This window comes from Brassica napus, chromosome C2, assembly GCF_020379485.1.
Source record: "Brassica napus cultivar Da-Ae chromosome C2, Da-Ae, whole genome shotgun sequence".
Taxonomy (NCBI): domain Eukaryota; kingdom Viridiplantae; phylum Streptophyta; class Magnoliopsida; order Brassicales; family Brassicaceae; genus Brassica; species Brassica napus.
The window spans coordinates 48285715-48311598 of NC_063445.1; the positions used below are offsets into that span (position 1 = coordinate 48285715).

General features: G+C 36.0%; 1 long non-coding RNA gene and 1 pseudogene across 1 annotated transcript; one reads left to right on the forward strand and one right to left on the reverse strand.

Annotated features, from left to right (window-relative positions):
* Positions 1-2338: 2338 nt before the first annotated feature.
* LOC106441894 lies at positions 2339-3470 on the reverse strand (annotated as a pseudogene).
* A 12536-nt stretch (positions 3471-16006) lies between these two features.
* Positions 16007-17074, forward strand: LOC106443626. Its single transcript, XR_001288060.3, has 3 exons — positions 16007-16476; positions 16577-16642; positions 16731-17074. It is a non-coding gene; the product is annotated as an uncharacterized LOC106443626 (long non-coding RNA).
* Positions 17075-25884: the final 8810 nt, after the last annotated feature.

A 25884-nucleotide genomic window follows, 5' to 3' on the forward strand; every position in this document is an offset into this window, starting at 1 on the left:
TTAAAAAGAAGAGGTATTAGAATCGTAGGTTTTTTGTTCTAGGTGTTACTATTATTCTAGGTTGTCATAAATTTTATTAATGACCATATTTTTGACTACTACTCAAGAATATGCTGTATTATATACAAGAAAAAGGTGAAGGATAAAGATGAAAGTAGTCATCTAATTCTTAGATCAATTCTTTGTGTCTGTCATGAACAGTGCCGTGCCTAGACTATATGGGGCCTAAGGCAATTCCAAAAATTGGAGCCTTAAATTTTTTTTTCTTCTCGTTCTGAACATAATAAACATAAATATGAAAATAGTTTATGAAAAATATTTATTAAGATTGTTTACATGTATTCAAAGAATGATGATCCAAATAATCACACCAATGCTAATAAAAAAAAACTAAAACCGTAATTGCAAAGTTATAAAAGTATCCAACTTTATAATACCAAACAAATAAGAAGAGTATGTAATAAAAGTATGAAGAAAAATAAAACATATACAGAAAACAGTAAATAAGTGAATACTCAAAAGCTAGAACTATATTTAAAATTTAGACCGGAAAAAGATGATATAATTAAATTTGTAGAAAAATATTAATAAAAGTAGACAAAAATATTTTCAGACCAATAGATTGAAAAATGGAGCCCCAAATTAAGAGGGGCTGAGGCAGTTGCCTCTTTTGTAAACACATAGGCACGGCTTTGGTCATGAAAATAATTCTTCTGTCGTCTAAAGGTTAGATCAATGATTTGTATTGCCTTTGTTTATCGATAGAGATGAAAGTAATTCGCCACCTTGATAATGTGTTCCGTTTTTCATCTTTTTGTTTAAGTTTAAAAACGATAGAGCACAAAAAGAAAAAAGGAAAAAAGAAGAATAAGAACAAAGATAAAGAAAAAATTTACATAACTATGAATTTGATCAAAATAAAAAATATATAACTATGAAAAATATAATTTTTAACACCAAACGTTTATATTAAAAAATAAAGACTAAATCGGTCACAACCGGAAAAATACTCGATGGTAAGCTGATAAGCTAATATGACTAGAACATTATGAAAAATAAAAGTGGTTAAAGAGGAAAAAATCGTAGAAAATCTTCATTTGTAGTTTTATAGTACCTACGTTCGAAAAAATACATAGATAAATCGACGTTAAAGAACCTAACCAATGGGTTTTGAGACCAGTTGAAAACCGTCTTTGAAGATTGGTTAGATACCTTGATGTTGCAGTGAGGTTTGGAGAGACTGTCGGAGTAGAACTACCTACAAAGTCGTCGACGGTATAACTTCTGAAGAATACCAGTTTACAAAATCGGGAGATGCTGAGTTTTTATGACTAAAAAAATACTTAAATATAAAGTTTGTGATGAAAATTTTTGGCATATTTTATTTGTCACAGTTGCAGACTATAGAACTGAAATAATGACATTTTTTGAATTGATAATGCATTGGTTAATAAAAATCTGTAAAATAATTATGACCGCATATGAAAGAAAAATACCTAGAAATTAAAGTTAAAAGTGGCTAAAACACATTTTAACTTTCACATTAAAAGTTAAAGTATTTACTAGATTAGATTATTACCTATAAATTAATATAATTAAATTACTCAAAAATAAAAACGAATTTAAAATTTATTAAATCAGATAATTCATCAAAAGTGATATAATAAAAATGTATTTTAAAAATAAAAAATAATATTTATTACAAATATTGTGTTATTGTCCGAAAATATCTTTTAAGAACATAAATAATAACTTATCATGATAGTCTCAGAATTAGTAATACATGTATTAATAAATAGTTTTAAAACGATTATGCCCGCTAATGCGGGCACAACACCTATTAACTTAGAGCATGATTAACTCTATAACCCCATTTGGGTTTTTCAATGATTATTTAAGTAATTAATTGTACTTAAGAACTCTAGTTAAGAAACTATTAGATTTTGTGCTCCAATAGGAGTTTCTTAATTAAGGGTTCTTAAAAAAATTAATTTTTTTTTGAAAGATAAAATTTATTTATTAAATAAAACATATTAAAAGATAACATTTTAAACATAGATTTTAAAATAAAAGCATAAAAACAAGGATTAATAAAATAAACGAGGATAATTTGAAAGAAACATCTGAGCTTAGTTGTTGTCTCCATCACGTCCAAATTTACGCCATATATGTTCAACAAAATCAGTATTCAGCTGTGATGAAGGAGACTGTTTGTCGATTACTTTGTAGAAAGTCTTTTTCGATGAGAAGAATGGAATGAGAGAATGGAATTTGTTTGGTGAGAAGGAGAGAAGAAGACTTTGTGAATAAAATCTTCATGTATAGAGCAAGAGAGAAGAACCAAAACCATATGCTTGTGACTTGAATAAAAATCTTGTGACTTACACACATACGGACAGCACATACAAAGTAACAAACATAACACTCGTGACAAACATAACTCTTATCCATGTTATCCAGAACGGAAAGAGATACAATAAGATGCTTATCCAGAACTACCAGGAACCGAACAAATAAATTCTTGTCCCATTGGTAAAGCAAATAAAACAGAACATGCTATAGAAAAGGAAAACATGTTACAACTAAACTCTTGGAAAAAACCTCAAACTGATTAAACTGAAAGTATATGATGATGTTAGTATTCTCACTTCAGAACGGAACACATCCAAGGCAAACCCGTTGAAACAACTGATCACAGCTTGCTGAACATCCAATCCAAGATTATCCAAGGCTTTCATGGTAGCGAGTAAAAGACCAGGTATACGACCACAGAACATATGTATGTTTACTTTTCTTCCTTCCCTTAATCTAACCTCAACCTGTGGATATAAACAAAAGGGTAAATGTCTCAACCATGAAAAAAGAAAAGAAAAAAAAAGTCTAAGCCTTACTCTTGCTTGTTAGCCTTTGGGGCTTGGCAAAGATGAAGGACACAACTCTTCCTTGACAGGGAAAGAAAGAGCCTGTGTTGTAGGTGTTAACAGATGGAAGCTTGATGGAGTTGGAGGCAAAGATCCAGGTGGAGTTGGAGTTGACTCAAGTTCGTTGTGAAGATCACTGATCCTTTGTAAAAGCTCCTTCAGATAATCAATTGCATCTCCAAGTATTGATGATCTATCCATCTGCAAATCCATCAAACCAAACCAAACCAAAGCTTATCAGAAACAACACAACAAATAAAAAGAGTAAAGACCTTAAGGAGATAAAGAGAAACATGATTTTACTTTGCTGATCTTGGGGACAATTGATCTAAGCATATAAAGCCTATCATTAAGCTTCTTCCTTCTTTGCAGGCATCTGGAACAGAGTAATCTGGAACAGAGTAGGCTAGTGCACCAGAGGATGTTAACACCTCTAAAGGCTTCAAAACTTTCGCAAGGCTGGTGAAGCCTTGTGACTCCGAAGGAGTGAATCCACCTCGTCCTCCGTATAACGTCATTGAGTTGTTGTTTACCGGAGAAGATAAGAAGTCAGGGACAGAGCTCAGATCCCTGTTCCTCAACTGTGTCAACGAACCAAAATCTTGACTGAGGAAACAAGAATCAGAACCAAAGTCAAAGGTATTGTCGAAAGGGTTTGTGTCGGAATTAGGAACGTTGAGGAGACAAGACTTGTTGTTCGCTGTCAAGAACGAAGGCTTAGATGTGTCGATGCTAAAAGACGAGACGGAGAAGACGATACGGAGAAGACGAGAGAAAAGAAAAAAAATAGAATCAATGGTTTGCTGACACCTGTGTCTAAAACCCACTTAAAAATCGGTCACCAAAGTCCTAACTTAAGGATCGGTAATATGCATTATATTTAGTTTCCATTTAATTAAATGAGTTATTTTCTTTTAAAACCCAGTTAAAATAGAGGGATAATCAGTTTTATAAGTAGCATGTCGTGTTTAGCAAAAAAAAAAAAAAAAACATGGCGTGTTCCAAGCAAACGGATCAAAGAGTAAAGAGAGGTAGGCCCAAGAGCCCACGTTGATGCTTGACAAATGTCACGAGATTAAGGGGTTTCATGTAGTTGCTATTAAATACCCTAAAGTTTCAACCTTTTTTTTTTTTTTTGATAATCCAGTATCCGACCACTTTGCGTGATCGACTAGCCCACCGGGCCGAAGCCCAAGCCATTACAGGATTTTTAAGCGTCCACTTAAGGGCCCCTGGTTACGCGAAGTGGTCTGGAGGGCGAGAGACAGCCCATGTAAATACCCCTCGTGGCCGGGGCTCGAACTCGGGTGGCGGGCACCTCAGCCGAGGTTCTTTTACCACCAGACTACGAGGCCCGGTTAAAGTTTCAACCTTTGCTATCAAAAAGAAAGACAAAACCCATGTCTCCGTTCTCCGGAATGTCGTTTTCCGGACCTTGCATCAGTAAGTTCTCTCTTGCATCTCTCTACAATTTATAAAACTTTATAGATCTAGAACAGTTTGAGTTTAGTGTTTCATTGGTTTTGGTATCTCAAGTAATAAACTTTAATTAGTTCGTATTAATTGTGCGTCTTCTGTTCTCTCTGTACGTGTAGTAGTAATTGCATCTTTGTGTGTATGTTTTTGTTGTCAGCATCTGAGACAGGTGTCTTCTGGGACATAGACGAATGCGAGATCCCTGAGGAACTCAACGCTGCTCAGGTCTTACAGAGGATGAGACAGAATTTTTCGGAGGGTGGTCATCGTGGTCCTGTCTCATTCCGAGCTTACGGTGATATGACCGGTCTTGACATTCAATCCTCTGATGGATTTTTTTGAAAAGAATCCATTAGAGTGCCCTGGAGAAGGAGTCCATCCGCGGGCTTGCGACTCCCCTTGATTCAACCAGGTTAAAAAATCCTCTGATGTTAAGCTCAATCATTTTCATGCAGGTGAATAATTAAACTACTTTTTTTAAAACGTTTCTCTTTATTACTAATTATATATTAAACACTGGCTGACGAGAATCTTGGAGGACATTGTACAGTGGTCACTTGAGAATCCAGAACCATCGGTGGTAGTGCTAATCTTGGAGACTTGGGAGACGTCGGAGCTTACATCGCCGAGGTTATGCGACTTCTTAAGATTCAAAAAAATTACGAGTTTATGGTCGTGTATCCACCACCCCCACGTCCAACGTTAACGGTGGTGAGGTTTCTGAGGGTTGGCAGGGGCGTTGCGTCCTGAGATTTGGGGACCTAAAACAATTTAGTGAGGGTTTTCGAATAATTTTTTTTTTACAAATTCTGAGATTTTTTTCTATGTAATTTTTTTGAAAAAAATTTGGGGGCTCTATGCCGATGTTTCAATTCGCTGTGCTCAGGACCACGCATGCTTAGTGGTGGACTCTAAGTTTTGGTTTAATTAGTAAGAGTATATGAAGAACATTTAAATTTCAAGAAGTTTGTAGTTTTTATTGTTAGTAAAAATGTTTGGATAATCAAATCCTCTTTTGGAAACTTATGTTATGTCTCTGAAGCAAAGATAATTAGTGATTAGTGGATATTTACGTAAATCCTTTTTAATTTAATAATCTCTTCTACTTATTTTTCTTGTCTTTATAATGCAATTATTCAGCAACCAAATAGTAATATATACTAGGGTCGGCCCGCCCTACGGACGAAAAGGGCGAGAAGTTATAATAAAAGTTATTTTATATTAACATATGAAGTATTTAAAAATTATTATAGATAAAAAATATTATAAAAAACAAATAGTGAAAAAACTATGAGATCATAATATATATATTTTTTAATTATAACGAGAGTAACCTTCAGTGTTCTTTGATAAATAGCATTATATTTTGAATATTTATTTTAGTTTGAAATGTTTAGTTTTATAATATATAGTAATCATTATTTATTATTATATAAATTTGCACATTACAATATATATATGTGTCGAAGAAAATGACATAGAAGAATTATTGTCAACGAAGAGTTATTTTTATGAACATAAATCCGCTAATATGTTTTATCCTATAAATTATTCGAATTGTGTAATAAATTTTCTACTATAAAAATAACATTAAAACTCATGTAACACAACTAATGTACACAATTATTTTTTACATATGTGAATAATTTGAAATCATATATCTCAAACAAATCAGCTTCTTTCTAATAAAAGTATTCCCTTTAAAAGGACAATATGTAAAGTTGCTTCACGTGTTACTCCCTATTTATATATAAACACGATAAACTTCAGTTGTATAAGATAAATTAAACTGAATATCATTAGAAAATAATATGATTTACTTTCTCATCTCATAAAAGCATGATATAATCGTAACATTTTGGTAGGCTCTTAGGATTATAAATTCTTTGAGTTCTTTTAAAATAATGTTTAAAAGACTTTAAATTTTAGGAAATCATCAACAATTTTGCACTTTCTCTTTTCAAATCATTGGCAAAATATATTATGTAATTGTTAGGGAAAAAATATCAAACTATTTTGCAGAGATTATGTATTTTCACTATATTATCATCTGCTGACTGAAAACGACATTAAAAATTTGTTTGAAGTAAAAATTAAATACTACTAAGAGAAAATGATGGCTAAATGTCTTAGTAGATTTGATCTTAGTAGTAAAGAAAAATAAAAATTAATGTCAAATTTAGTTTTAAAAGGTTTTGTCTAAGTTTGTTTTTTTACCAAAAAAAAAGTTTTCTCTAAGTTTATGGGGTTGTGTTGATCTTTGTTTTTGGAAACTGTTTCTTGTATGAGTACGTTGCAGTTGTTATTTGAAAAGCTAAAATCATTTGCTTCACAGTGGAATGTTTGTTGGAAACTATCTATCTCAGTGTTTATATAGATTTGCATATTTGATAGATATTTACATATGTTGGGATTAATTTCTGTTTATACATTAATTTTGTAGGTAAAGCTGGTTTCTTCGTGTTACAAAAAAAAAAAAAAAAAAAAGCTGTTTTCTTCAAAAAAGAATTTTAGCGAAAACATATTTTCATTGATGCAGATCAAAACCAATTCAAGTGATGAAAATAAGATATTTATTAGTAATGACATTCATAATCATATGAGATTTCTAAATCCATTTAAGTTAATAAAAAGTAAAAATAGTGGAGAACATACTACACATATATAATCCATAACTAATTTTCTTTGAGTGTGTTGTCACCTATATTTTGACCATAATGTTTTAAAGTTTCTCTATACTTGCTAGGGTTTTTTGCAAGATTGACTCAAAACTCAAAGTCAAACCTAAAACTAACACATGCTTTTCTTGGATTTTTCTTTTGTTCTATTCACCCCACAAGTTCATAATATTCACGAAAATGCCATCAATTTTTTTTTATTTTTTTTTCCCAAAATGACATTTTTACTCTCTCACCCTCGTCATCATCAAGTAATTACAAGATTGTCATTGTCATCAATACCCCAACCACCATGAAGAACCAATTTGAAGCTCTTAATGCACCTAAAATCGATTTACACTCTCTCTTTCTCACTTGTTATGAACTAAAAACAACATCTCTTTCACTTTGCCTCCATATTCATCCAAAAAACTCAAGTTTTTGATTCAAAAAATTTTATGGTTGATAGAGCCATTCAAGCATATTATTCTTGGTGGGTTACTTTCGTTTGAGATTCTGGGTGGTTAGAGAAGACTATGTGTGCTAAGGAAGTCATCTCACTAGTTTAAGGTATGAAATTGAAATTTTTTCCAGATCTGTTCGTGTAGAAGACTTACCCGTAAGTAGTCTGGCTGTAAAAGACTTACGGGTAAGTCTTCTGGTCAAATGGACGACTTACTTTTAAGTCGTCATCTTTGGTTGTTAAAAAAAAAATCTAGAGAATACCCTATACGACTTACTGATAACTCGTTTAGGATAAATGAGTTAGTTTTGCATTTGACCGAATTGTGTCAGATAATTGACTTTTCCTGGACGACTTACCAGTAAGTCATCTCCGGGAAAACAAAAATTTCAATATTTTATTAAATCTGCACGACTTATATGTAAGTCGTCTCAGGTTACATTTGCAATTGGAAAATAAAACTTAAATATTTAACTTTTCTCAGACGACTTACGCGGAAGTCGTCAAGTAAGACGACTTACTTGAAAGTCTTCCAGGATAAGCAAAGTCGTCCAGATTTATTTCCTAGATTATGGTCAAACCTTGCTTATCTCGGACGACTTTCTCGTACGTCGTCTGCCTGGACGACTTTCAAGTAAGTCGTCTGGGTAAAGTTAAATATTTAAGTTTCTTTTTCGAATTGCAAACTAACCTGGGAAGACTTACAAATAAGTAGTCTAGCTTTAATAAAATATTGAAATTTTTGTATTCCCGGAGACGACTTACTGGTAAGTCGTCTAGAAAAAGTCAAATCTGACACAATTCGGTCAAATGCAAAACTAACTCGTTTATCCTAGACGACTTACTGGTAAGTCGTCTAGGATTTTTTTTTTTAACAAACAAAGCTGGACGACTTACTTGTAAGTCGTCCTATTTAAAATTCAATTGCAAAAAAGACCTGTTTGGACGACTTACTGGTAAGTCTTCCAGACGACTTACTGGTAAGTCTTCCAGACGACTTACTGGTAAGTCTTCCAGACGACTTACTGGTATGTCGTCTGCGTCAATGTTTAGTAAACTTTCATTTTCTCTATGTTTACTATTGTGTTTTATTTTGAATTTTTGTAGATGATGCGTCAGTTACATGCAGTGTATGGAGAATGGTTGTTGAAAGATTGCCGTTGGGATTTTGTGGTTGATAATGTCAAAGGAGCGAGAATCATTTTTTTGGGGGAAGGTTCGACACATGCTGAACTTCTTGCAATGGCCCAAGAAGATTATAACCTGGACATGAGAACAAAATCTGTGGAGATAACCTACTCATTACCAGCAGAAATAATGCAGGCTCCAGACACCCCTCCTATTCATGTTACAAGTGATAGACAAGTTCGAAACTTGCTCGAGATAACGAGATAACCAAAACGCATGGAGTACGGCTTTGTGTATCAAGCCGTAGCAAGGTGGAAACGGTTTCAGAGTTCAGGGAAGAAGATGATGAAGCTGATGAAGCTGATGAATGTTTTGAAGATGATGATGATGATTTGGTTGAAGATGAAAATCATGATGGGGAGGAGGACGATGGGTAGGAGGATGCTGGTATCTCTATTGTTGCTGAAGCGGACGAGAATGGTGAGGATTACAGTGTTTATGGAAAGGTTGAAGATGAGGATGAGGAAGATGATGATATGTGTTTTGAAGAAATCAAAAAGATTGAAGGAGGAAGATCGAATGGTAATAGTATCTATGTCAACCAGAGTTTTGTTAGCAAGGATGCACTGCTTTCAGAGCTGCGGTTGACAGCAGTGAGGTTTAGGTTCTCCTTCAGAATATACAAGTCAACGAAAACTCTCCTTGTGACAACATGTCCGGTTAGTGGTTGTCAATGGAAGGTCAGAGCGAGTGTGAAACATGGGACAAACACGTTTTGGGTAGCAAAGTATGTGAAAAAACATACATGCTCAGTGGGAGACCGACTCGCTCAGCGGAGACACTGTACTCCGAAGCATGTTGGTAGGCTTTTCATTGATCGTGTTGGAATCATTGATAGGTTGAATCCGCAGCATATCACTGATGCAATGAAGAACATGTTTGGCATGACACTTGATTACACCACTTCATACAGAGCACTTTTATATGCACAAACATTGGTGAGATGATCAGCAGAAGATGGGTATTCGCGTCTGCCATCATATCTCGAGCAAATCTTCTTAGCAAATCTCGATTCTATCACGGCTATAGAACTTGATTCTATCAATAGATTTAAGTATCTATTTTTCTCTTTTGGAGCTTCTATCAAAGGTTTTAAGTATTAGAGAAAGGTCATTGTGGTGGATGAGACTCACCTAAATTGGAAGTGTGGAGGTGTTATGTTAGTTGCAGCCGCACAAGATGGGAATTTTCAGATATTTCCATTGGCTTTTGGGATCGTAGATGCTGAAGATGAACCTTCTTGGGAATGGGTTTTCACAAAATTGGCTAGTTTTGTATCTGATGAGCAGCCTCTGGTGATAGTCTCTGACCGGCACGCGGCCATTAAAAGTGTGTGTGATAAGGTGTTTCCTTGGGCAACCCGAGGAATATGTTATTATCACCTTCAAGATAACATTGTCAAAAAGTATAAAGGGAAACATCTCTTGTACTTGGTGAAAGGTGCTGCTTATGCTCATACGGTTTCAGATTTTGACCGGTACATGACTGAGATACGGAGTGCAAACCCGGACCTTGAAACGTATTTGGAGAATGCCGACGTCAGCCTATGGTCAAGGGTTTATTGTCAGGGGGACAGGTACAGCATAAAGACAAGCAACATCGCTGAATCTATTAATTCCACTCTGAAGCGAGCTAGAGGATTTCCGGTTCAGTTCCTGTTGGAGTTCATAAGGGAGAAGCTAGGAAAGTGGTTTTGAAAAAGGAGAGAAGATGCTTTGAGTCTCTCAACTCAACATAGTCGAGGTGTTGAATACGTGCTTGTTGTTCGATCGGAGATAGCGGATATGATGACGGTACAACCAATTGATGGATGGCGATTCTTTGTGAAAAGTGGGAAAATGGACTGTGTGGTTGATTTGGAACATGGAAAGTGTGATTGTGGTGTCTATGCAGTGGAGAAAATACCTTGCTCTCATGCTATAGCTGCTGGAACATCTGCTGGTTTGCATATCTCAACACTTGTATGTCCAGTGTACTCAAAGGATTTTCTGTTTGCAGGATACTCAGAGAATATATATCCTTGTGTTGGACAACAAGTTGAGGAATGCACATGCTTTCCTCCGGATGTAAAGCGTGGTCCGGGAAGACAGAAGAAATCAAGATGGCAATCTTGGTTGGAGCTATCCAGGATGAGAGGACGCAAACCCCGGAAGCAACACAGGGTTTATAGATGCTCAAAATTCAAGGAAACTGGCCATACGAAACCACAATGTAAGTCGTCCAATGATTAATCTTCCAGAAGACCTTCAATTAAGTCGTCCAGAAGGTCGTCCAGTTAGTCGTCCAGGGTTTTTTCTTCCAGAAGACCTTCAAGTTAGTCGTCCAGTGATTAGTCTTCCAGAAGAGCTTCAATTAAGTCATCCAGAAGGTCGTCCAGTTAGTTGTCCACGGTTTTTTCTTCCAGAAGACCTTCAAAATAGTCGTCCAGTGTTTAGTCTTCCAGAAGACCTTCAATTAAGTCGTCCAGAAGGTCGTCCAGTTAGTCGTCCAGGGTTTTTTCTTCCAGAAGACCTTCAAGTTAGTCATCCAGTGTTTAGTCTTCCAGAAGACCTTCAATTAAGTCGTCCAGAAGACCTTCAATTAAGTCGTCCAGTTAGTCGTCCAGTGTTCAGTCTATGTACTAAAACTTGGTGTTATGAACTTATTTGTGTCACCTTCTTTGTCAAATTGCACTACCAAACAAATTTGAGATGGTCTTGCCCTTTATATTATCCGAAATATAGTTACAAAAGGTCACTGCTCAGAAGACTTTCCAGACTACTTATAGTTAAGTCGTCCAACATTCCAGACGACTTAACTGTAAGTCTTCTGCGCAGAATATAGTTACAAAATAGGGATCAAGTTCAAATACACACATCAGCCTAATCTATCATACAAAATAATCTAACTTGGCCTGTTTATCACCCGTCATACGCACCCAGGTTGTCATCCATGTCCTTGTTTTCGAACTCATGCGCGTCAGGAAGCTCTTGAAATACATCCACCGCCATCTTATCCCTCATACTATTCCCGTTGGCCTTAGCAAAGTCTTTTTTACTAAACTCTATCCCAAGAGCATGACATTCAATGTACTTTAGAGTGTACACACCACAATCACAAGCTCGGGCCAGAGGTATATTGGTCGGTCTCTCATATGTGAATAGCTCCAGGCTGTATTGGGCACGTTGTTCGTCTGAGGAAGCGCACTCAACAAGCAGATAAGGGACCATGTAGAGAAAATGCTCCATTACCACATCGAGTTCTTCTTGGGAGATACTGGAACAAATGCTGTCAAAGACGACTATGTGCCTCTTAGGGATCGATATCCACATAGCAATCCAATGAGTGTCGGCGAAGTTCACAAGCGCATAGATATCATCAATATCCGTCCCCCAAACCTTGTTCGATTGGCAAAATGATGGTATAGTGCCTGCATAATAATTCCACGCCCCACCAGGGAGTCTTCTTCCTAAACCGTTCTGATCGGGCTCCGAGTCCTTAAAATCCTTGAAGTTGAATCTCCATTGCTGAGCAAAGAGATGATCAAGGAAGCACATTCTCTCGCTCCTGAAATGTTGTGGGTTAGCGTCGTATCTCTTCCTCAGCACATTAATCCAAGCATCAATATGCTGCATATAAAATAGAGTACAAGTCAGAAGATATCAGACGACTTACTGGTAAGTCTTCTACGTAGACGACTTACCATACGACTTACAAGTAATTCGTAGACGAATTAAGTCGTCTGATAAGTCGTCTAAGTCATAGCAGAAGACTTGCACAGTCCTCCAGCCACTCTAAGGAGGTTCGGAGGATTTGATACCACCAAGTTCTACTTTTACGTGGTTTTATATCGAGAGTTGTTCTATAATGATTGCAAACACAAAATGTTGAAAAACAATCAGTTTTTGTAGACTAAAGCAAGCTATTATGGGAAAAACAAGCTATTATGGGAAAAGCAAACACTTACGGACAAGTTTTCAACCAATCAGCGAGCTCCTTCAACTTCTTCTTGTCAATTGGTGCAAAAGGATTATAGTCTGGATAAAGCTTTCTGTTTGAAATGATCACTCTGGCCGTGCTGTTTGTCGTATAAGGAGATTGCTGTGAGCCAGCAAGTTTCCTTGTTCGATCACTCTTTGCACGGCAAAGTGCCAAAGCAGCATCCCTCTTTTCCTGATATCTAGCATCCTTCTTCTGTAAATCCGAAACAGTGGGTTGATTTTTGTCCAATAGAACAAGACTCGGTTCTGGAGCTTTATCTTTCGAGGAACTAGCATCTGCGGGCACAGCTGCGGGCACAGCTGCGGGTACATCTGGACCTTTATCCTCCGCCAAGCTCTTCCTTCCCGCGTTCGTCCCATTAACACTTTCAGTCTGCAATATACAAGATGGGTTTATACAATTATAACCAAAGATCCATTTCAAACAATAATAACCCATGAGTGTCTTCAAACATGAAACAAAATACATATATAAAATCCATACACTATAAATAAAGCACACATGTTCTGACATACAAGAAACAAAGCAAATGCAGCATTTCAGTTCTTATTCTTAAGACTTTGTCTAGTCAATCTCTTGTTGGGAGAGGATTCGTTACTAACCCCGGGTTCGAGCGTCGGTTTAGGTGGAGAGGTAGTGTTTTGAGATGATGTCCCTTTCCATTTTTTGGTGATACTAACCTTCTTGTCCACAGCTTCCACCCTTTCCGACAGATACTTGATCTCCTTAAAGCACGTCCCAAACCCTTCCCTCATGGCATCAACTATGTCCTTGAACATGGTTTTAATATCCTCTTTGTTCAACCCACCAACAGTCGTAGTCACCTCTTCACTAGCCTCTGCAGCTGCCTCTTCACTAGCCTCTGCAGCTGCCTCTTCACTAGTCTCTGCAGCTGCCTCTTCACTAGCTTCTGCAGGTGCTTCTTTATGAGCTTTCTTCCGAGGTCTTGGACTATCTTCCTTCACTACATTTTTCTTCGCTGGACTCACAACCGCCGGCTTTGTATTGACCCAAGTACCGGTGACTTCCCAGCAATCCATGGTCCACTTCTACGGTTTCTTCACAAACATGAGTTTAATTATGTTCTCCGCGGGCGTGTCCTCAACATCAAACTCCCATTTTGGAAACATTTGACCAATGTCCTTCAGAACAAAGTTGATCACCCTAGTCTGCAGTAAATAGAAGATATGAACTTAGATATTTGACGGATTAAGAAAGATGGAAAAAAAAGACTTCGCAGACGACTTATAATTAAGTCGTCTGGAAAGTCTTCCAGTTGGACGACGTAGAAGACGACTTATAATTAAGTCGTCTGAAAAGTCTTCCAGCTGGAAGACTTAGTAGAAGACTTATAATTAAGTAGTCTGTATAGTCTTCCCAGACGACTTAATTATAAGTCTTCTACTAAGTCATCCAGCTGGAAGACTTTCCAGATGACTTAATATAAGTCTTCTACTAAGTCGTCCAGTTGGAAGACTTATCAGACGACTTAATTATAAGTCTTCTGCGAAGTCGTCCAGAATGAAGTAAATACCTGACTGAGGATAGCCTCTTTAAACTGTATGCGTCCTTTGCGACCCTTGTAACCCAGTATCGGTGGAGACGGATTGTTTGGGAGAGGATTAACAAAAGTAGCACCCAATTCCGGAAGAGATGTGTACACCCAGACCAAGAGAGCTTGCGCAAACCTATTAATAGTGTAACAACCCATAATATCTCTGCCCTTCACAGAGTCCATCAGCACCTTAAATGCGACTCTCCCCCATGGATAATTCTCAAACCGTTCTAGCTCCATCACTAGCCTTGCCAGAATAACCCGTGTAGGGGTTGAATACTTTCTCCCTTCAATGTATCCAGTGAAGATGGCAAGGTACGCGAGTCGCTTGCGATCATCCCGAGACCATCTTTCGCATCTCTCAAGTGCTGCTATTATCTCCTGAGTAGATGGCACAGCTTCGACATGAACTCCCAGCATCTCCCAAAAAGAAGTCAACTCCTTTGTAACAACAGAGTGAGGTCTCTCAAGGTCCTCCATGTACTCGCAGTTTAGACCAGTGAGGTTTTCAAACTCTAACAGTGAAAACCTCACAGGTTCTGGACCAACGAGACTCCACAACTCATACTTCTTCTTTACGTCCAGCTGGAAACCGAGCATGTAGTGAACCAGCCTTGAAGCCCAATCAAATCCCAGCTCTTGGAACTTGATGAAAACTCCCAACTTCGACTCCTTCAGCTCTTCATATTCATCATCATGAAGAGCTTTCTTTAAAGCAGCATGCAACGTCCAACAAGTATGATACGAAATGCTATGCACTGCGGGGCGCTCTTCCCCTAATGTATATATCCTACAGGGGAGTTCTGGCATCTCCATTTTTTTTTGCCTGCAAAACAATCAAAGACAACCATCTCAAACAATCAAAGACTTATAATTAAGTCGTGTGGCAAGTTTTCCAGCTGAAAGACTTATAATTAAGTCGTCTGTAAAGTCTTCCAGCTGGAAGACTTTCCAGACGACTTAATTATAAGTCTTCCAAGACTTCCAGTTTTATGTTCATCTTTTCCTCAATAAATCACTCGACAGTAAGAGATATAACTTACCGGCGGCGGAGTTCAACGAGACGCCTCTGAGAGAATGCGCGCTAGGGTTTCCTCTCGGATCTTAAATAGAGGAAGCGGCTGTGAGAACGGTGGTGAGAACAACGGTGATAACGGCGGAGAGATAACCGGCGGTGAGAACGATGAGAACGATGGATTAGAGAGAATCGACGGAAATCGCCTTCGAAATCCCCTTTGAGAGAAACGACTTTAGGGTTTTCTGATTTTCGATAAACTGTGGAAAAAAACACCTTATATATGGCCGGTAAATAATCCGGTTAGGTTTAAAAGTACATTGTAAAATTAAAGGTTTGGTTCGGTTTGGACGACTTACTAGTAAGTCGTCTGTTGAATACTGTACATCAAACGACTTACTAGTAAGTCGTCCCAAACCCTAAATTTAACCCCTAAACTAAATTGACTAAATTAACTAACTAACCACGTTATAAACCCGTAGTTATACTTAAATAGTGTTTACTATACACAGAAATAAACACACTTAGGTAAATTTTAAAGTTTTCAAAAAAAACATTTATGCATTCCAAAATCTAACCCTAAGAACACATACAATACTACAACATATGTTAGCAAAACCTAAACCAAAGAATATCATGACTCACTACTTTCACTCATCTATGTTGAAAACAATTAACTTTTGTTATATCTTAATTTATATCTCTTAAAACATATGTTAATTACATGATTTCAATTTTTCACTTATCAAAATATTTTTTACAAAATTTTTAAATTATTTCTAAGTATAACTAGTCCAGACGACTTACGGGGGTTAGAAACGTAAAAAAATTTATGTTTTTTTGTTTGTTCACAAGGGGTTGGTTGTAATTTCAATAGCCTTTTAGGTTACTTTTGCATTTGATTCAAGTTTGGGTTTACTTTTGTGTTTGAAATCAAGTTGTGAGTCATATTTGGCAATTTTCCCTACTTGCTATACCATATTGAACTCTAACATTTACTTGTTAATGACAAAAAAAAACTGAAATGTCAGCATTTAATCATTACTTATCAGTACGAAACTGAAGAAAGGACATCGACTTTCATCAAATACTTTCTCTAAAGAAATCATATCACTTGATCAGTTTTATTCTTTAATCAGCTTCTCCTTATATTAGTGGGTGCTTAGCCGACAACGTCTGAGTCAACGGCTGCATGGAATAATAGCCAACACATTCACAAGGTAGGTTATATACCGAGAATTTTTACTAATCGGAGTAGAGCAGATGAATTTATAAGATTGCAGTGTATCTACTTTGATGCCTTACCCTCTTCTCTTCAAGGCAATCTCAAGAAAAATTGCTCAGAAAGACATGGGCTTGATCACTGCTTATTACCAACAACTTAGGGTATGTAGTAGTAAAAGTATTCGAGTCCTTGCTTTTATTTTACCCATATGTCATTGTTTTTTTTACCCAATATGTGTGATCTTGGCAGGAGAAGAAGATATCTCGAGAGGGATTCTCGAAGAAGCTGGGGATGATTGTTGGAGATGATCATCTTCTGAAAACCACCATTACAGCTCTTCAACGCTTGCCACACACTGCTATGAAAATGGAACCAGTCACATGTAGCTGTTAAAGATTGGGATAGAAAAATGTGTCGATTTCTTTGTGATGTCTGACTTTATAATAAGATTAAGACAAAAGGAACTTGTTTCCGTTTAGTGTACTCTTTGTGGAACTAATCTCCATTTTCCTGATATTTTCTCAATTTGAATTTGTTTTCATTGATCAACAGCTTCTGTTCTTTGTTATACATCAGACCTGACTTTACTCAAATAGTCAAAACTTAAATCATCAAATATACGTCTTCTACAGACATTATTAATGACATGAAACTGATCACTCTTTACAACGCTTGTTGCTGGATTTTTCTATAGAAGAGAGAACAAAAGAGCATTGTTTAAAGAATACTTTATGAAAAGCTTGGATGAGCTCCGGTGTCAGACGACGGATCCTATCCTGGCGGTTTTATATTGGGCCAATCACCACGGCAACCTACCCTTATGTATAGACTCTTCTTACCTTCAAAAACAAAACCACCAAGTTACCATTTTGTTTATCAGATAATCACAAAAACTTAACAGTTGGGTTTCTTCGGTTTTATTTACCAGGAAGTCTCTTGTCTGAGATGATCAGGAGATATGTATATAGTTTAAGCCTTTCATAGTTGTTTTCACCAAAGCAAGATGGAAAAAAGGTCTGAGAGAGAGAGATGATACCTTTCAACCTCTTCCTTTGGCATATATGTAATAAGCAGTTCATCATCACCATGAAGAAGCTGAAATAAAATTCCAAAACATATGTAAAAATTGCAACGGACGAGAAAAGACCAAGTAATATAAAAAAATTATTGTAAGAAGATGAGTACACAACCTTGGAAGCTTTAAAGATGGCATGATGGATTTCATCTCAAGCAGAAGGACCAAGAGCAAACTGCATTAATTTGTTCTAGCTGAGGAAAAACCTGAACCAATAGGAACCAAAATTCAAATCAAAGACCAAATGTGACGTATATTAATATCACTTATTTCTCACTTACATTCAAGCAACACCCAGCTATTCATAATTACAGAACAAAACAAAGAAACCGACCTTCCGTTGTGTTTCAATTGTTGTCTAAACTCCTTGAATTTGATATTTTTCATGTTTTCAAAAGAGAAACAAGGACAGAGTTTACGACAGTCTCTCTGATACCATTAACAATACTCTCCTTCTGCTCCCTCCCTTCTTTTCTTCTTTGTTATCGACAAAGCAACTGTAATAACAACAACAACAACAAAAACAATCCCTTTAGGAACCATTCATCAAGTGATTTCTCAATTCACTTCCTGAAAGTAAAAAGATGTAAAGAGAAGACCAGCACTTAGCTACATAACGAAGAGACTGAAAAGTACATGAAACACAACATTAAATATGGAGAAGTTGGCTTTGTATTTTGAATTTTCATTTGCTTTCATTTTAAATTATGGGGAATTTGCCAAATATGACTCAAAACTTGATTTGAAATGCAAACATATACCCAAACTTGAATCAAATGCAAAACTAACCTAAAAGCTTTGTGAAAATACACCCAACCCCTTGTGACCAAACAAAAAACCAGAACTCATTTTTACGAATATAGCTCCGGTAAGTCGTCTGAGTCTTCTGAGATACTGGAAGTCGTCTGGTGTTCTTGATCTTAAAAATAATTTATAAATTGTTTAAAAAATATTTTGACAAGTGAAAAATTAAAATCATGTAATTATAAACAGTTTTAAGTGTTGTAAATTAAGATATAATAAAATTGAATAGTTTTCAACATAGATGAGTGAAAGTAGTTAATCATGATATTCTTTGGTTTAGGGTTTGACAACATATATTGTAGTATTGTATGTATTCTTAGGGTTAGATTTTGGAAAGCTTAAATGATTTTTGAAAAAATAAATTTTTACCTATATGTGTTTATTTATGTATATAGTAAACATTTTTAAGTTTAATTTGATTTTATGAAGTGTTTAGTTAGTTAATTTAGCTTAGAGATTATGTTTAGGGTCTAGACGGCTAACAAGTAAGTCGTCCAAGAAGTTTTATATTAGAAGAATTATTTGAAAGTCTTTTAAATCAAAAATATTTAATTTAATTGGATTTTTTGTCTCCATATATAAAGAAAAAATTACACATTCTCTCTCCTCTTCTCAAATGGTTACAACAAAAATGTAATGTTCATCATTCTAAAACTCTACAACATCTCTCTAATCTCTTTGAACGTATAAACATCAAACTTTATATCAATTTATTGTTTTTGTCTCATGTATTTCTCACTAATTTATCTTGTTTTTGCAGGTTTTTCATCACATGGTGCTAATCTTCCACTCATTTAAAGGTAGATCTATTAATTTTAGATATGTATTTTTGTGTGTTCTATAAAGGTAAATCTATCTAATCTTTCACTCATTTTCTATGTTTTTAAGTCATTTGAATGTTTTTGGATATGCAAGTTTTTCAGATATGGAAGACTTCTGGGCTAGAAGACTTCCAGACGACTTCCAGGAAGCCTTCCAGACGGAGTCTTCTCCCATGTCTCCCTTTCATAACAGATCTGAGCGTTTTGGCAAGTTTTTATGTCTGATTTTTCTTCATTTGGTAACCTTTTGTTGCATAAAGTTCATACATTTTTCCCAAACTAAAACTCTCCAAACTCACTCTAATCTCTTTGGCTTGAAAACACTAAACTTTATATGAATTTTTTATTTTTGTCTCATGTCTTTCTCACTAATCTATCTTTTTGTTAAATGTTTTTAATCAGATGGTTCTCATCTTCCACTTGGATATGTACTTTGTGTGTTCTATAAAAGTATACCTATCTAATTTTCCATTCATTTTCTCTGTTTTTAAGGTATTTGAATGTTTTTTGATATGATATGCAGGTTTTTCAGATCTGAGTTTGATATACATGTTTTCAGATCTGGATCAGACTTTGGAAGACTTATGGGAAGTCTTCACAGAAGTCTTCTAAAATATAATGCGCTAGAAGAGGCGACTTCAAAGAAGTCTTCCAGACGACTTCCAGGAAGTCTTCTGACGGACTCTTCTTCTATATCAAGTGGAGTCTAAGCTTGTCTTTGTAGAAGAATGATCCATAATAGTTTTGTTTGTGGTATGTTTTCTAATTTGCATGTGTACTCCTTTAGTTGTGACTTTTTTTGTAAATTGAAGAGATATTAATGAAAATTTTTGGTAAATATGTTCATTTTCCACAATATTATATTTCAAAAATTACTTGACATAATTGAAGTTATTGATATAACTTCAATAGCAAAACATAATAACACAAAAAATTAATCAAATTTATTACAACTAATGGAGAAGAACTCTCAAGAAAACTTTATCAAATTCACAAAAGATAAAACATTACATAAGTTCAAAGATAGAACACTTTCATTAGATACATAAGTAAAAAATATATCTTATGATCTAAGAAGACACATTAAACCATGTTAGTTGATATTCTTGAAGTTACTTAACACTTTTGAAAATTAAATAAACATATCTTAAAGTTACTTAACAAATTTACAAAAACTAACGTATGTTTTCTCAATTAGGTAGAAACTTTACTAAGCATGAATGTTGGTAACCTCATAAATATCACCAATTAAGTTATCAATTTCATTCAGTAGCTCCAATATTGACTAATATACATGAATTAACAAAAAAAAATTAAAAAGTCTTTATAGTTTTAGAGAAAATGAAAGTTTATTAAACATTGACGCATACGACTTCCACGGAGGTCGTCTGGTAGACTTCTAGGAAGTCGTCTATTTAGGTTAGTTTTGCAATTGATTTTTAACCTAGACAACTTACATGAGAGTCGTCCATCTTTGTTTGTTAAAAAACAATTCGAGACGACTTCCATGTAAGTCGTTTAGGGAAAACGGGTTAGTTTTGCAAGGTTTGACCAGAATCTCGGAATAAAATCATGGACGACTTTCGTGTAAGTCATCTGATGGATGACTTCCGTGTAAGTCGTCTGATGGACGACTTCCGTGTAAGTCGTCTAGACAATAATTTTTTTTTTTTATTATTTTTCAATTGCAAAACTAACCTGAGACGACTTACATGGAAGTCGTCTAGGTATAACAAAATATTGATTTTTTTTAATTTTGACTTCCAGGAAAAGTCAAATTTCTGACACAATCCGGTCAAATGCAAAACTAACCCGTTTACCTTAGACGACTTACATGGAAGTCGTCTCAAAAAAATTTTAACAAACAAAGATGGACGACTTCCATGTAAGTCTTCTAGAAAAACACATTTAAAAGTCAATTTCAAAACTAACCTCTGCATTGACCAGAAGACTTCCATGTAAGTCGTCTATAGCCAGACGACTTACCCAAAAGTCGTCTGGACGAACAGATCTGAAAAAAAAACTAATTTCATAGTTTCAACCAGTAAGATAACTTGTTTAGCACACAAAAGTCTTCTCCACGCACCTAGAATCTCAAACAAAAGTGACCCACCAAGAATCGTAAGCTTCAATGGCTCTATGAACCATAAAAATTTTAGAATAAAAAACTTGGGTTTTTTTGGATGAATATGGAGAGAAAGTGAAAGAAATGTTGTTTTTAGTTCATAAGAATTGAGAAAGAATTAGTGTAAATCGATTTGAGGTGCATTAAGAGCTTCAAATTGGTTGTTCATGGTGGTTTGTGTATTGATGGCAATGACAATCGTGTAAATACTTGAAGATGATGAAGTTGAGAGAATAAAAAAACCATTTTCGAAAAGAAAGAAAAAATCTAATGGCATTTTCGTGAATAATATGAACTTGTGGAGTGAATAGGGCAAAAGAAAATTCCAAAAAAAACATGGGTTAGTTTTAAGTTTGACTTTGAGTTTTGACTTTGAGTTTTGACTCAATTTTGCAAAAAGCCATTCAATTATTTGTAATATTATTTTTCAATTAAATAAATATTTTTAAACATTATGTATTTAGTATTATTATTTGGTCAATTCTCTCAAATAGTTTTTTTTTTAATTTCTGTCACAAAAATAATTCTCAAAAAAATAAAATGACCAAAATGGCCTTTTTATTTTGAAATTTAATATTTATTTTTTACTTTTTTAAATTTGAAATTTCATCCCCAAAACTCACTCCTTAACTCTAAACTCTAAGTTTATATTAGTTAGTCATAGGGGTATAAATGCATATTTCACCCTTTAATAAAATTTCTTTGGGTCACTTTCCTCCTTTAGAGTTATTTTTGTGAAAATACACTAAAAAAACTTATCCAAGGAAATTTCTATTATTATTTTCCTTCGTTTTAGAATATACATTTTTATTATTTAAAACACACCTTAATAAAGAATATGTTTTGTTACACGAGTAAAAATAGGTTTTAGAAAACCATCTTCTTATTTAAACAATAATATATCAAAGTTAAAATTAACTATATTATATCTTGTTTTTTTCTTGCAAATATGTTTTATCTTAGTGTTTTGTTTGTTACTCCCGGATTGGTAAACATAAAGAAGTTGTAAGATTTTAATTATATGCATACAATTGTCATAGAAGTTATCTCATGACAGTAAAACAACAGTAAACTTGTAAACTTAAATTTCTCTCGGAAGACTTATCTATACTTCTAAACATGATCCAGCAATAAGTATTTGCCTATATTAAAATTCTGAATTGAGTTGAATGTCACATCTTTTAAAACATGTTCCAAGAAATAAGCATCTAATAAAGATTATCAATGTTCATAATCTTAGCCAGCAGAAGACATCATGTTACTCTCTCCTCTTCCTCCCTAAGCTATACAACATCCTTGTAATATTTCTTGAACATATTTAGGTCAAGAGAGAGTACGTCAGTTGAATTACATTACATGTCATGTTTCTCTATTCTTATAGTCAAATGTATTTTGTAACTTATAAAGTCAACATAACAAACTAAAAAGTGTGAAAAAGAAGACGACTTTAAACACACCTCTTCTGAATCCTTTGTACATAGAGAACCTGGCGATATCAGAAGCAGTACGTAAAGCTGGCCTTCCCCGTCCAAAGCGCTTTGCAGTCTTACTATTTGGAAACGTGGAACAGCCCACGAACCCCCACTCATTCCCTGAAAGACACTCATCTTCCTCTACTCGATGATTCCATCCTTCTGAGCTGGGCTTAGCTTTTAGAAAAGTAAAAAGGGCACAAAATCTGATGCAGTTGATAGACAAATCTTAATCCTTTTCAGAACCAGTATTTATTCAAAACTTAAGAGACTAAAGTATTTATTCTAAGTTCAATACTTTCGAAGTTCGTACGTTATTTTATATATACATATACCATTTGAATACTGATATTCGATTATCTTTGCCTCCTCTTCCATCTTTTATATGAGAGGTTAAATAAAGAAACAAAACAATAAAAAAAATCTTTAGAGAAAAAAGAAAGATCTCAACTGGTTTTGACCCAATGTGGATGTAATACAAAAGAAAGTACCTGTTGAGATGAGGTGTTCCTAATCAGTTCGAAGGTCTCCGGTTCAATCAAGGAATCAGATTGAAGATTGGTTTGGCGGTTTAGTCGAACCGGCTAGTCACAAGGTTATCACGTGACTATAATATAAACGACTAAGATATAAAGTCGTATTACATTCTCTTTATGCTGAGTTGATTAAGTTGTAACGGCATAGAGAGAGAGAGCATAGATAGAGATAAGATAGAGAGAGAGAAAGGCGGAGAGTAGAAGACGCCATTGTTGTATCTCGAGAGCTTGTTTTTGAGCTAAGATCTCATCTAGTGCAGTTGCTGGTACCGTCCAGCCCCGACGAGAATAGCGGCTCCTCCACGTCGGAGGAGTGCGGTGAACTCCGGGTCACCAAGCTTTGTGTCTTCGTTCTTTTGTTTGTTCTTTCTTTTGCAGTAGCTTAGATTGAATCGATATCGAACGCACAAGCTCCGATCCAACAAAAGAGGTATCAGAGCCAGGTTCGCCAGATCGGCGAATCGGCGAAAGAGGTATTTCTTTCAAGATCGATCGAAGATGGCAGGGACGAAGTGCAATATCGAAAGATTCGATGGCAATGGGGATTTATCATTGTGGAAAAGAAGGATGTACACTTTCCTTAGCGTTTCTGGATTAAAAGATGTCTTGATTGAAAAGGTGAAGGTCGAGGATGATTCAATCGAAGACGAGAAGGATCCAGAAAAGAACAAGAAGAACGTGGAAGCTGAAGTCGCAAGATCGGAGAGATGCGAGAAAGCGATGAACATCATTTTCTTGAACGTCGGAGATCACGTTCTACGAAAGGTCGAGAGATGCACAACAGCCGCAGAGACTTGGGCACTATTGGAGAATCTCTACATGCTGAAGTCTCTACCTAATAGGGTTCATGCTCAATTGAGGCTCTACAGCTTCAAGATGCAAGAGAGTCGGACAGTTGATGACAACATAGATGATTTTCTAAAGATCATCGGAGACCTAAGCAATCTAAGCATTGAAGTTCCAGAGGAGGTTCAAGCTATACTCCTCTTGAACTCGTTACCCTCAAGATATGACCAGTTGAAAGAGACACTCAAATATGGTCGCAAAGTCATCAAGGTTGATTACGTAGCTAGCTCAGCCAGGTCCAAGGAGAAGGAACTCAAGGATGTATTGAGTACCGTGGAAGCTCAGAAGGTCATTTCGCTAGAGGGAGGTCGGAGCACAGAGGTTCTTAGGGTGGTCATGGAAAGAGTAGAAGCTTCAGGTCGAGATCAAAGTCTGGAGAAAGAAAGAAGGTCTACTGGATATGCAGCAAGGAGGGTCACTTTAAGAAACAATGTTACAAGTGGTTGGAGCAAAACAAGCACAAGAATCAACACACAAATAGAGGAGAATCTTCTATGGTCAAAGATGACGCTCAAGATTTGGCAAGCCTCATCGCAGCAGAAGTGAATCTGAGTCAAGACAAAAATGATTCTGAAGAATGGATAATGGACACTGGGTGTTCATTCCACATGACACCGAGGAACGATTTATTCTTAGAGTTGAGAGAGCTTAACTCTGGAAAGGTGAGGATGGAAAACAACTCCTTCACTGAGATTAAGGGAATCGGCTCGGTTCGTTTTGAAAATCCTGATGGCACGACCTTTGTGCTACATGAAGTACGGTATATGCCAGGAATAGGGAGAAATCTTATCTCTCTGGGAACTTTAGAGCGCAAAGGTTGCGAGTTCAAAGGGTTTAACGGGAAGCTGAAGATTGTGCTAGGCTGCACGGTTATAATGAAGCGCTTCAGGAAGGGAGCAGATACGTTATACTTTTTGAAAGGAAGAGCGAGGAAGTCAGAAAGAGAAGCAGGAGAGTCTTCGGTGGCAGTTATAGGTTCAGTAGGGAAAGATCAAACCACTCAGCTCTGGCACAGTCGGCTTGGACATGTTGGACAAAAGAGCCTGGAGATGTTGGTTAAAAGAGGGTGTTTGCAGAGTGATCATATCTCAGAGATTAAGTTCTGTGAAGATTGCGTAATAGGCAAGACTCACAAAGTAAGCTTTGGTCCAGCTCAGCATGTAACGAAAGAGAGATTGGACTATATACATTCAGACCTCTAGGGGTCTCCAAATGTACCATTGAGCTTGGGAAAGTGTCAGTACTTCGTCTCCTTCACAGATGATTGGTCAAGGAAAGTATGGGTGTACTTCCTCAAGACCAAAGATGAAGCCTTCCAGAGATTCACTGAATGGAAGAAGATGGTTGAAGTTCAAACCGAGAGGAGAGTTAAGAAGCTACGAACGGATAATGGGTTAGAGTTTTGCAACATAAGGTTTGATCAGTTCTGCAAGGACGAAGGAATTGTTAGACACAGAACCTGCACCTATACTCCACAACAGAATGGGGTAGCTGAGAGATTAAATCGCTCGATTCTAAACAAGGTTAGGAGTATGTTGAGTGAGAGTGGTCTTGAACCAAAGTTTTGGGCAGAGGCTGTGTCTACCGCAGTGTATCTACTAAACTGAACCCTTTCTTCAGTTATTGATTTTGAGATTCCAGAGGAACGTGGACATCTGAGGTTCCTGACTTGTCAAGCTTAAAGAGATTCGGCTGCATTGCTTACATTCACTCAGATGGAGGAA